The following is a 13589-nucleotide window of genomic DNA, read 5'->3' as shown; positions in this document are numbered from 1 at the left end:
GCAGGGAGGGGCAGAGGGAGAAGGAGAAGCAGGCTCCCTGTTGAGCAGGGAGTCTGATATGGGGGGCTCAATCCCAGGACCCTGGGATCATGACCTGAGTGGAAGGTAGATGCTTAACCAACTGAGCCACGCAGGTGCCCAAAACTTACATTTTAAACATAAAAAAAAAATACAGTATTGCTACATAGAGCAATAAGATCATTGGTAAATGGAACTGGCTGAGGGTAGATGATAAGTTTAGTTTTCATTTGTTAAATTGGATAGATCAGAATGGTATTTGAGAGAATATATTCTGGTAATGTCGGTACTACAAAGATGGCTTTTGAGCTGGGAGAGAGATATACATTGGGCAGGCTCATTTTTAAAGATAACTGAAAAACAGAGACTAGGTGTGGACTCTAACAGAATGAATATAGAGGGAAATGAACATTTGATTAGAACCTAGGCTTTGTGAGATGAGAGGAGCAGTGAAGGCACTGAATCAGGAAACAGTGACCAGGAGAGTAATCTGAGAGGTAGGAGGAGAAGAAGGTGAGTGGCACAGAGGACCTGGGCCAGAACACATTCGAGAAGATAATGATCAACATTATCAAATGCCTCTGAGACTTCAAGGGAGCTGAATCTGAGAAATAACCAGAAGGGAGTAATTGCTAATTTGAGAGAGGGAGATTTAAGCAGTGTGATTGCTGTAGAGGATGTGGAATTCAGATGACAAAGAAAGTCGTTGTGCAGAAATTGCAATTTTTGTAAGTGGGTTTCAGTCATGTCTACAACTTCAAAAATTGGAAAGAAGAATGTGGGTAAGTGTAAGTCTCTGATCCACAATGTGTGTATGTGTGTGTGTGTGTGTGTGTGTGTGTTTGTTTTGTAGGATACTACTGCCTTGTAAAGCCTAAACTTGTAACTTCAAGTTCAGTTATGGAGAAAATAAAACTTATTTGGAATTTGGGAACTCCCAAAAAATAAAACTTATTTGGAATTTGGGAACTCCCAAAATGAGGGATTTTCATTCCCTCATCAGTCACTTATGAAGAATTCAGAGTTAAGAATTCCTTTCATAAAGCTTGCTTTTCTTATGGATAACTCTACCCGTGGACACATTTCTTTTGTATAATCTCTGAAAGAGTTAGACTTTGTAGGTGAATTCTGCAGATGTGTTGAGAGCAACAATTTCCCAAAATGTGTTCCAAGGAACACCAGTGCTATAGCTGTTAATGGGGATTGAATGGAAAAAAGTTATCTAATCAAATGTGTTTTTTGAAATGGAAATTAAAACAAACTCAAACAGCTTTATTTTACTGCAGGACTCCTCAGAACCTCCACTATGTACACTGTATATATTGAAGAAGTATATATAGTTGTGGTTGTTTTCTAAATAGTTTGACCAGGAAACATTTTGTTATGAAACTCACTTTGGGACATACTGCCCTAGATGTACTTTATCTAGTTTTCTTCAACTAGTTTTTCCTCAAACTAAATGTTGCATTGCATTTATATATTGTACAATGTCGTACAAAAAAAAAAAAAAACCCCACTCAGTAATAATAATAAGAAAAATGCATACCTAAATTGACTGCAGGTCCTCAATCCGTCCCTCCCTTCTTCCTGCCTTCCTTCCTTCCTTCCTTCCTTCCTTCCTCAATATGTTCCCTCTAATCTGGTGATTGTTTCAATGGACTTTTCAGTTTTTATTTATTTATTTATTTATTTATTTATTTATTTATTGTAAAAGTTTTATTTATTATTTATTTGACAAAGAGAGAGAGACAGAGAGATTGAGTGAGCACAAGCAGGGGGAGCAGCAGAAAGAGGAGAAGCAGGGAGCCAGATGCAGGGCTTGATCCCAGGACCCTGGGATCATGACCTGAGCTGAAGGCAAATGCTTCAACGACTGAGCCACCCAGGTGTCCCCAGTTTTATTTAAAATAAAGAATTTGTACCAGTGAATTGGATTTCAATTAACAACTATATTTGGAAAAAAAAATATGAAGTAACTTTTGGGAAACATCCTGAACAGAATCTGTGTGGCTGAGATACCTAAGCCCTCATTTACAGTTTGCAAGTTCTAGAATTGTAGGGTTCTAAATTTCTTTGAAAACGTATGAGGGTTTGAGGTGCTGGCATGGGTCAAATTCTTTACTAAAGCAAGGATATTGAATATGCTTTTAACTTGAACACTAAGCTTCGCTGTGATTGTCTCTCAGCTCTTTAATCAGATCTTGACTGCAGTAGATCTCATCAAGTGGATTCATGAGGAGGGCATATGTCCTTAGCAAATGTGCAGGATGACTCTGCATTCTATCACCACCACCCACCTTCATTTATGTTGTGGAAAAAGACAAACCCTACCAAATGTTTCCAATTTTTACTCCGCTTAGGTCCCATACACATACTTCACAGGAATGTTCTTATCTCATCCACCATGACTTCTCTGTTGTTCCATTTCGTTCCTCTCCTCTTCACCAAAATTGTGCAGTTAGCCCCTCCCACTCCAAGGCAGCTCTGGATATATGTCCCCCTCAGTTAAACTCCACACCCCTTCTCTGTTTCTGTGGCAGTTGCTCTAGTGCCCAGAGGCTGTCACCTTATTTCAAACTGAACTTGCTTCCATTTCCCCTGCTTTTGATTTAGTTTTTACCTACCTCCCAGTGCTTTTTCTGGGACATGGTTGGCCTCCCGACATTTTTGAAGCCACTACAAAGAAACATTGGCATTATCTATTTGAACGACTCAGATTGTTTTTATAAAGCCATTCCTTTTGTGAAACTTACCTTTCCAAATTCCGAGGTAAATCAAACACTTGGAATTCTGCATTCCTGTGGTCTGAAAGTTTTGATATGCTAGTGCAGTGGAACACTGGAATGCTTGGGCAGAGACCTGAGTACCTTCTCTGTGTTGTGATGGGAATTTCACCGTGCTCTTGTGACACCTTCTCCAGGAAGCTCTTACCTAAAAAAGCCCTGGGCTCCTTCCCTGCTCCCCCTGTCTCCTGCAGAAACAAAAAGAATGAACACCTCCTTCCATAAGTAGACAGTTCCTTCAGATAGAGTTACTTCGATTCAAGTCATAGGATGACTGAAAATGCCTATTCTACAAACATAAAGTACTCTTAGTGATTGAGATATAAAAGAGTCAGCTTTAAGTGTTTCATTAAAATCACTGCAAATATTATGCATAAGAATTTACACAGAACTCATGAAGCTGCTTGTTTAATAAATGAGGTTCATCTATAGTAAATGGCTTGGTGCAACCAAAGTGGCTCTAATCAAATTGGGGACAGATGACTTCTGTAGATGTAGCTTATTTCATTAATTTACTACTGTTTAGAGTTCACAGTCAATGGCCAATTGATATTATTTGTGACAACACTAAATAAAATAAGTAAAGGAAAAAAAGTTGCGTGATGTATTGCAGAGATAAATCACACCCGGGCATGCGGGGAGATGAGACCCTCCAGCAGAAGCACTTAGCACACTTCATTTGATTCCCATTCGTCAGCCTCAGTGCCGGTGGCTCAAAAAGAATGCAAAGGTAAATGAACACCAAAATATGATTTACAGCACTGGAAAACAGTCCTACCCAAATAAATCAAGGTTCCACTTCATTTCAGCCATTGGTTTATTCATAATACAGGGCCGTTTGCAATCCAGCCCCACCATTGTAAACAAGTGCCAACAAAACACACACCTGCACTAAAAGATAGGCCTGATACTCTGTGCACAGAGAACGAAAAAGATTTCAAAAGCATAGAGATGAGAAAGACTTAAAAATAACGGCAACTATTTGGCAGATTAAGAAAGGAAATGGGCAGCACGTTTTAAAAGACTTTACTGGTTTGAGCAATACCCTTGCGTTCTGCTCACATTGTTAGAACAGGAGAAGCCACATCGACTTTCAGAATATATAGATTGAAAATGTTTCACCAGATTGTGTTTATATACGTAGCTTTGTGAAAACTCCCAGGAAGACTACTATGATAGTCTATTCTCTATCTAAGATCTTAAGAATTGAGTTAAGGCTGAGATAAAAGGGGAAAGAGAGGGATAAGCAAGGGAGAAGTGAATCTATTAAATTGGGTCTTCTATGAAATGATTTAAGGAATTTTCATTCTAAGTTTAATAGATTATAAATGCCATCTCACTACTGGAGAACTTTTCATCTGATGGAAACCAAAGATAATAAAGGACAAAACTGAAGGGTTTCTGTCACAACCATCTCTCTCTTTCATAAACACAGGTGGTTGCATCACAGAAACCTAAGTCTATATTGATTTGTTTTTAGTTAATACTAGCCCTAAAGTAAGGCAGGAGATACTCAATTGAAAACAAATTAAACGAAAACCTTATGACGATACAATTTTAGAACCAGTGGAGCCTTATAAGATCATTTGGGAATCAAGTTGTCAAATTCAAAAAGGAAAAAAAAAAAAAAAAGATCCCAGTAGGTAAAATGAATGAGCTATCCAATGGGATTAATAACACAGCCAGGGTACAATCTTGGATTCCTGGTTCCATACCGGGTGAATTCTGTTGGGTCCGCCTAGATCAAGAACTGATCATGAAAGAACTTCAAATTCTTAGACAAGTTTAAGCAAGCCTATAGTGAAATCCTTATATTCCACGGGCTTATTGTGATGTGCAATGAAAATAGAAATGTTCTGCCTTCTTACATATCCTGTGTGTGTGCACGCATGTGTGTGTATCATGAACATTTTATACATAGGTGTGTATCATGGAGTTTTTATTTTAACTTTTCTGTTTTTCTTAGAAACCTATTGCAGTGTTTCATTTGCCTTTATTATATTCAAACTATTGTCCCAGGAAGCATTTAATGTGGTTTCCAACCTTGAAGTGACTTCGCTATGATTATTTTAAGCATTGTTGCACTTAAATGGTTTTTGTTTCCCCTCTTTCTTAATTGTGTCTTGAGAAAGAGACACTGGACTGACTGCTTGTCAACTTACTGCCAAGTCCCCAAAGGTTATCCATGTACTGTTTCCTCTAACAAACTGCAAAGCGACTGCCTTGAGAAGCATTGAAAGCCAAGTATAAAATATATATACATACATATAACATCTTTCCTGGGAGATAATATACGTGGTCTTTTCTCCCCACTATTTGTACTGCAGAGAGTGCTTATATTATTAAAAGTTAATATTTTATCCCTAGTTGCAGAGGTATTACAAATTACTGAACCTACACAACCATGCTGCCTGAAGTTAAGATTATACATTGCTGAGGCTTAAATAGGTGTTTGCCTAAGAGCAGCATTCTCCATAGAAAACAAGTTTTCAGAAGGAAAGCGGAACAGTTGGGTTTTCATTCTATTACCATTGAAATTGCACTTCTTTTTGTTAATGATTGAATAAATCAGAATTTCAGTGGTGTATTCTCAGCATTTTCTCCTATTTATTCCATCTGTTATGGGAAAGCACTGGCATCTTGAGAAATAACCCACTTTATAGTCAAAAAGTATAGTCTGTTTAAGCTGTTTATTGTGGGATAAAAATAACCATAAAACAAACAAGCTCTCCTTGAATGTTTGTGCCCCTGGTTGGAGAGCTCTTCCATACCCTTGAAGGGTTTTGGCTATAAAACACCCTGAAAAACAATTTCTCACAGTCCTAGCTCCCATGTAGGAAGCTGTTTCTCTCATTCTTATTAGCTTGACTACAGGTTTGCCTGGGGATTAAATAAACTAGCTCACTTCCAAAACCCCTTTCAGGGAGAAAGGTCTCCCCTGCCTTTTGTAGCTTTCAGTACTAGCCCTTGACACCCAGGCAGGGGGTTTAACTTGGCCGGAACTGAACACTGAAATAAAAACCCCAAAGAACATGAAGGCTTCCCGTGGCACTGCTGGGAAATAAGATTCTGCACCGTTCCTCCTGGTTCATGTTTTCCCTACCTGTTACAAGCCATTTATTTTTATAACACCTTTAATGAAAGTGACCTATAGGAAGAGTTTTGATCTGGGCTGTGGTGCACTAAGGAAAGAAAAAGGGACTTGGAATTATACTCGTTTAAGTAACTATCAAGTAAATAAAAGGAATAAGAGAAAGAAGTTTTCACAAGGAAAGGTAAGTCATGGGGAAAAAAACAAAACAAAACCCGATTCTAAGCAAAATAATAGAATGCACGAGAGGAAGAAAATCTAATTGAGCATTCTCTCTGACTCTAATTGATTCAACAAATATGCATTCAACCCCAAGCCACCTGCAAGTTTCACTTCTATCTGTCTTTTCAGCATCCAAATGCTACCATTGCTATAAATCTCTGTGCTTCAAAGTTTACATTTCTGTAACGATAAATTCCATTGACCTCCGTTAAATATTTTCCCCAGATTTCCAGTCATTAAACATGTTAGCGTTTTGAATGACAGAGAGGCTGGCAAATTCTTTTCTTTCTTATATTTATCTGGTACTAGAGCTTGAGGGAGATTTCTGAGTTTTCCTTCCAAACACGCTTATAGATTTTTTCCTTGTTTGGCAAGGGAATGGAATTTACCATCAGTTGGGAAAATTCTGAAGTCAAGCTGTGAAACTGAACAAAATTTTCATCAGCAAAAATTGAGTTTGAAAAACATGTGTTTCCCCTTTGGTAACAGGAGGATGCGAGGTAGATAGGAAGCAGGATTGGAGAGTTTAAGCCTTCATTATTCTTTCCTGTGTAACTCTTCGGCAGCAAAGAAAAGAAAGCAGAGGAATGCCAGCTGCAATGCCCAAAGCAAAATCTTTATGAGAGTGAGTGATAGAACTCAGAGAAGCAAACCAGGTGTCCACCCCCTTGATCTTAACACACGACATTTGTATACACAACAGAAAAGGAACGACAAGCCAAGAAAGGACAGCTCACTGGGAAAAAGGAGAATGAAAGCAATGAGTAAAGAATCCTAAGAGGCTGCTGAGCCTTGTGGTGTGTTCATAGAGGCATGCTGAACAATAAGTCCAAGATCATTTTCTCATAAAGGAAATAGCATAATTGGCTTTTTCCTTAAGTCACCTAAGCGCAACCCAAAGGATGCATTTTGGGGGATAACAGCAGCTTAAGTTTTTATAGCACTTTATATTATCTGATTTGATCTTATCTGATCCACAAAACAAGATTGTAAGATAGGTTGCAATTATTCAAGAAGAACTTAATGCTCAGAGAGGCTAAATCATTTTCCCATGGGCCAGAATTAGGCTGGCTGTAAATTTTTTATGTCACCGAACCAAGCAGTGTTACACTAAAAAGTAATATGCCACAGCCCCATTATTTTCAAGAAAGATACATAAGAAAGAGTTACTTAGCTTGCCGTGTAGGAAACATCTTTTGTAAGGATCAATATTAAGAACTTAAACTAAGATGTAGAAAATTAGAACGAGTGTTCTTTCTAGTACTCATGCCCCTAGGGGTCAGTTCAGTGGTCCTTGTTATATAAATATACAGTAACTTTCATGTTCCACTGCTCAAACGTATTATTCATGACTGTCCTTTTACTCCTGGGTGCTGACATTACATAGTAGATCTTAGATTCTTGTGTGAGAAAGAAAAGTCAACAATATCACCATCATTACCATAAAAAACATTTAGTGAGGCCCAATCTGTGCACCTGTTGTTGTTTTGCAAAGTGAGTTACCAGACGTGGTTCTTGTCCACTGGGATCTTCAAGACAAAGGAAGGCAACCTAAAGGACATACAGACAACTAAACAAGCAATGAGACTTGTACACAGGCACATATGTGCTAGCTCCTATTTGCATATGGAAATGTCGACATTGTAGATTCAAGTTAATGATGTTTTGCTTTTGTCAATCCATTATGAGTTGTCAGCTATTAAAATCTGGCCCCAAGTGGTGTCTCAGCGCAGTGACTTGCCCGATCCTGCTGTTCTGTTGCGTAGGTTAAGATATCAACTCTCCTATTGAGCTTCAGGGAATTCTTAGCTTGTAAAGACTGTGCATTTGGGGTCACTGATGTTTCAAGAAACAGTTGAGCAAAACATCAATTTTTTTCTTAAATTTTTAAAATTTAACTTTTAAAATTAAACTTTAAAAAGTTAGTTTAATAACTAGTACACCAAATCATCTGGCAGTTTCTTCTCATAAGGTAGACTTTAAAAAAAACTTTGTGAATTGAAAATGAAGGTAAAAACAATTTCTGTTTGTTCATCTGTCTGATGAAAGACTTTAGACAAACTTTAGCTTCCTTATATTTTCAGTTTCAGGACTATGAGAAGAACTTATTTTTACTTTAAGAATCCTCAAGTTGTATTAAAAAGGTGTTATATGCTTCATGGCATCATTTGATGCATAAATATAGAGAGATAAGAAAACAGGAAGATTGTCAATCTTTACCTCGCGCAGGAGCTAGTTTTTTTTTTTTTGATATGGTACCCCTGCAAGACAATGGACTAGGTGCTACACATACATCATCTTATTTAATATTCACAATTCTTGCATGGGATAGAAACTATTTTACCTCCCTTCCCCTGCCATACTGATCAGGAAACTCTGAATGAGTTGACAAACACCATACAATAAGTAAGAATTCGAGACAGTATTCAGACTACAGTTTATCTGACTCGAATGCCCATATATTTTATCTCAATCTGTCTACTCTACAATAATTCTAAAAGGATGCATCTTTAAAAATTCCTAAAGATTCAAAAAATTTTCCTTGTTTTCAACTTCTTTCCCTCAAAGGAAGGTGTGCCTCCTTGGAGAGACACTGAATCCAGAGTCCTGAAAGGGCAGAGTGTGTTAGACACGTCCTTGACCACGTCAAATCCTCTCCCTGTGACGATCTCTTCCTGCAGTCTCTGCTACGGTGTCCGGTTGCACATAGGCCCTGATCAGACTCACCCAGATGAACCTGACGATGTCTTGCTTCGACCCCATGAGGCCTCCCTGACAAGCTGCAGCATGGTTGCTCCCCTGTGTCAGTCACACACGTGCCCAGTGGGCAATGTGGGGAAGTTCATATCCATGAAGTCACACTTAACAACTGGAGAACAGGCACCAGTGGATAAAATCTGTCTCTTTTGTCTTCCAAGTGAAAAATTCTGAGACACATTTCATAAGTTTCCTTAGAAAATCTGGCAGGATGGAACACCATTTGCCTGTGGTGCGGGCCAATCCATTAATCCTTGGTTTCGCTTTCCCTCTTCCTTGTTTCACTCCACTTTCTCTCACTCCTGATCCTGGGGATCATGTCTCTGGTAAGTAATCTGCATGCAAACTCTTTTCTCAAGTCCTTCATTCCTTGTACTTCAAGCTATGACCCAGGTGTTGTGTTTTATTTATTATTATATGCCCATCTCATAAGAATATGTCTGACAGAGCATATATACAATGAGGATAGAACTGACATTTTGGGATTTTTGTTGTTTTGGGTTTTGTTTTTGTTGTTGTTGTTGTTGTTGTTTTACATTGCCTAAGAAGAGTGGGGGCTAAAGGCAGTTAAGAAATTGTTATTTTTCTGCAGTTGAGAAACTGTAATGATGCTTAGTTGTTACCATGGATGTGTTGCCTTGGAGGCTGAGGAAATTGGACGGGGTTGGATCTATTATGGCCATTTCTAGGGGTGTTAAGTGGGCACACACATTCAGAAAAAGTAACATCTAATTCCCTTGATGCTAAGATCAATGTAAATGGCACTATTGTTTTCTAATTATAAAAGCCATATTCCTATTACTGAAATTTGTAATAGAATTTCTATCACTCATTCTTTTTCCCCTTAGCACAAAGTGAGCTCTCTAGTAAATTTCTTGCTTTTTCTGATATGGATAATTATTTTTGAGTAACTGCATAGCACATATTCTAAATTGAAATAAGCCCAGCTTATTGGTCCATATCTAATTTGTCATCAGATAGATATCAGTCTTTAAAAATAGAATCATAATTAGGATTAATTAAAACAATTTAAGAAGATCTCGTAAGCCAAACACTGAAGAGCAGTTGAAATTGAACCCTTTCTCCCTGTTACTTCCTGATCAATGTTTCAACGCCTGTGGGCTTTCTGGCAATAACGTGTTCTGGAGTGAAGGATTACAACTGGGCTCCCTTCAAGAGCAATAAATCCACTTAAAAATATGTAAATGTGTTTCACTTACCATTGACCTGGAGGTGAAAAGTTCTATATCAAATTACTAACAGCCTGAGATACCCATTCTCCTATTCTGATACTAATTAAAACGAGCTGAGAAATGAGCTGTGTAGGATTGTTCATTTATATTACAGTGAAAAAGTAAGAAAGATTTACTGTTACTTGTACATAAAGTTGAAACTGTAGGAAAACAAGAAGCGAGACTTCAATATTCCTTCTAAATAATACATATTTTTCTGCATTTGTCCTCCCCCCTCTTTTTTTGTTGTTTTCATCATCATAATCTAAGAGTTTACCACATAAATTGACCCTTGTAAAAGCCTTATATCTGAATTCCCTAAGACTTGGTTTCCTTCAAGTGTCTGCATGGCTAGAGTAACCATCCTAATTGTGTAACACATTGAACAGCTATGTCCCCAAGTTGACAGTGGTCCATCATTGACCAGAGTAAGAAAACTCAAACCTTTTATCCAAGCATTCTGGTTACCTTGCCAACTATCTATCCTGTAAGTACTATGAACTGCTACGAGAAGCAAATACACATCCTTTACTAACAATAACATGCCTTCTAAGTGTATTGTCACAATGGCCAATCTCATTTCCTTTTATTTTCCTCATCTACTACAAACTCTGTGGGGCCAAGAAACACCTTTTTTTTTTTTTTTTTTCTGTGTATTTTACAGAAACGGGGTATCCAAATAATCTTTATATCTCAGGGTATTGTTTAGATGCTGTCCCACAAAACTTGCCTTCATATACAATGAATTTGATGAACAAATTAACACATTTTCAATCTGGTTACTCTGAAAATCTACATTGACTAGGGTAATATGGTCAAACTAAGTATCGAATCCCATCTGACTCAAGGCCATGCATATGGTTGTGCAGGTGGTAGATTACAAAACTCTAGGAGCTTCAGCCACATTAGAGTTGATGTGAATGATGGCGCCTGCCCCCAAGAGAGGTACAGGACAACACTTGCCCAGCAATTCTTGGCAGCCCTGCTGACCTTTACTAACCTTGTAGATTTGGACAAGTTCCTTAATCTCACTTATGAATAGGGAGAAGCATGCATTTCTTAAAGGACTGCTGAAGATAAAATCACATTTTATTCCTTCCCAACACTGTTTACAATGATGAATTTGGTTATTTGTATGACTTCCCCATTAGAATATATACCCTTCACGAATGTAGGGTATAAGTCTCTTTTTGCTTATCACAATAATACTTTTTTTTTGGTTGAGTGCCAGCTCTCAAAAAAGTATTTGTTAAAGATGAGTAAATGAATGTATAAATTAAGTCATACAAAGTACCTGGCACATAAGTAGGGCTAAATAAATATTGGTGTCTTCTCTCATCTCCTGCCTATTGTTCATTGAAGATGAAAAGTGTCTAGGTAGATAACAATAGTACTGAAAATGTTTATCACTTTTTCAACCTATCTATATGTGTCTTTAGAGTTCTGGAAAAATAGGAAGATGGGATTAACTATCTGAAAGATCAAAACAAGATGTACTAGGCCTTCAGAACATTGTCTTTGGAATTAGTGATTAGATCTGATTTTAAGACCAAGCTCTTAACAATGTGACTGAGCTAGTCTGAATTCAAGTGTAATTAATAACATGTGTAGCCATTACTTATCTCACAGGCTGATGTTATTTTGCCACTGTGGCAGAGGTTTGTAAACTGTGACCCCAATAGAACTCCAAGGCCTTCTGAACTAAATCAAGGAATTGTATCACTAATATTTTAGAAGGTTTATATTTCCCCCACTTTGCCAAAAAACAAAGCAAGGCAAAACACAAGAGAAAAAATATCAGTAAGACACACACACTAGTAGAATTTTTATATTTTTCTTCTCAAAAATTTTTTCTTATATTTTTGTTGCTTCTTAATACTTACCTACATAAATTTTAGGATGGTAACTAATGTGTCATAAAATAATATATCTAGTTACATAAAATCAGATATATTGATGTCTTTTCAGCATAATAAATGTAATGCTTTTCTAGGTCTTCTGCCATCAGACCAAGAAGCACTGCTCTATTAAAAATGAACTGTGTTTGTAATTGCAATTACAAATGCCCTTGATTTTTAATATATAACTAGCTGGGATATTCAGTGATAGAGTTCAGGAAGATTATTATCAGGTTGAAGAGACAATGCATATGCACAAGGACAAATAACTAACAGTACAAGCAGTGATATTAAATATGACTAGAATTAGACAGCACTTTGGGGAAAGGTGGCAGAAAAGACATTCTAAGGATAGGTTTAAGCTGTGCTCTTTAGCTTGTTGAGAATCTAGAGGAGTGAGGGAAAGTATTCAGTTGAGGGGAACAACAAGAGCAAAGAAAATCTCAGAAGATGAACTTATAAGGCATGTTTTCATGATTGGGTTGTTAATTTATAAAGAATCATTACATACCAAACCCAATAAAAAGCATATTGGTAAATAGCATTTCAGACTACCAGACTACTATTTCACAATTTTAAATTATTAAATATCATGTTTTTTTTCTGTTTAAGACATAGCATATAAAAATCATGAGATCGTAAGGTGCAGATCCTTAGTGACTGACATTACTTGCTTCCCTTTTCTGATAATATCCTGTTTCCCTGTGTGCTTTTGTGAGTCTAAATGATCCCATCCAGAACTCAGCAATAATCTCCCTAATTAAATTAAACCAATTAACATACTTTCTCCTCTGGGCAACAGTGATTGGATTAGGAGATGGACAGATGACTCAAGTCAGGCCAGTCATGACCCCCCAAAATTCCATGTCTTTTGATTAGGTTATTGAGGAAGGAATTTTTTTTCTTTCTTGCTGGATGTAAACCTGGAAGCGTGCTACCTCAAACCATTGAAACCACAGAGGAGAATGGGACCAAGGCTGAAGAAATGTCTAGGAGAAAGGGAAGAGGAAAAAAAAATGGGGTCTGGTCATAACACTGAAACACAGGACCAAGCTTCTCTGATATCTAATCTACTCTTGAACTGTGCAATTATGTGAACTAACAAATTTGACCTACCTTTTCTTTCTCCTTTTTATAAAAAGTCTCATTTGACCCACCATCTTGAATATCAGGAATGTTTTGAGCTTCTATTTTGAAGAACTTTTATCTTCCCCAGGCTTGTGTCATATTTATACCAGGTATTATAGTTTTTGGTGTCTATAGATTTTTTTCTTCTATTTCAAGTTTTGAAAAAGCAGTGCCTTTTCTAAATTTATTTTTCTCTTTTTACAAACATCATGTCTCAAAACAGTGATCCACTGATAAATTTAGGATAGTATGGAGGCTAAAACTCAGGTTTTGAAAGTGAAGATTATTGGTTATAGTTCTGCTTTTACTATTTACCTGGGTAAGTTTGGGTAAATTATCTAAGTTTTCTGAGCCTCAGTTTTACCTGTAAAATGAGGATAGTAGAACTAACCTCCTAAAGTTATTGTGAAAAGTATGTACAATGATGTATATAAAGTGCTTTTAGCACAGTCCAGTAGAG

Source organism: Phoca vitulina, unplaced genomic scaffold (assembly GCF_004348235.1).
Source record: "Phoca vitulina isolate PV1807 unplaced genomic scaffold, GSC_HSeal_1.0 scaffold2, whole genome shotgun sequence".
Taxonomy (NCBI): domain Eukaryota; kingdom Metazoa; phylum Chordata; class Mammalia; order Carnivora; family Phocidae; genus Phoca; species Phoca vitulina.
This window is presented reverse-complemented; position numbering follows the sequence as displayed.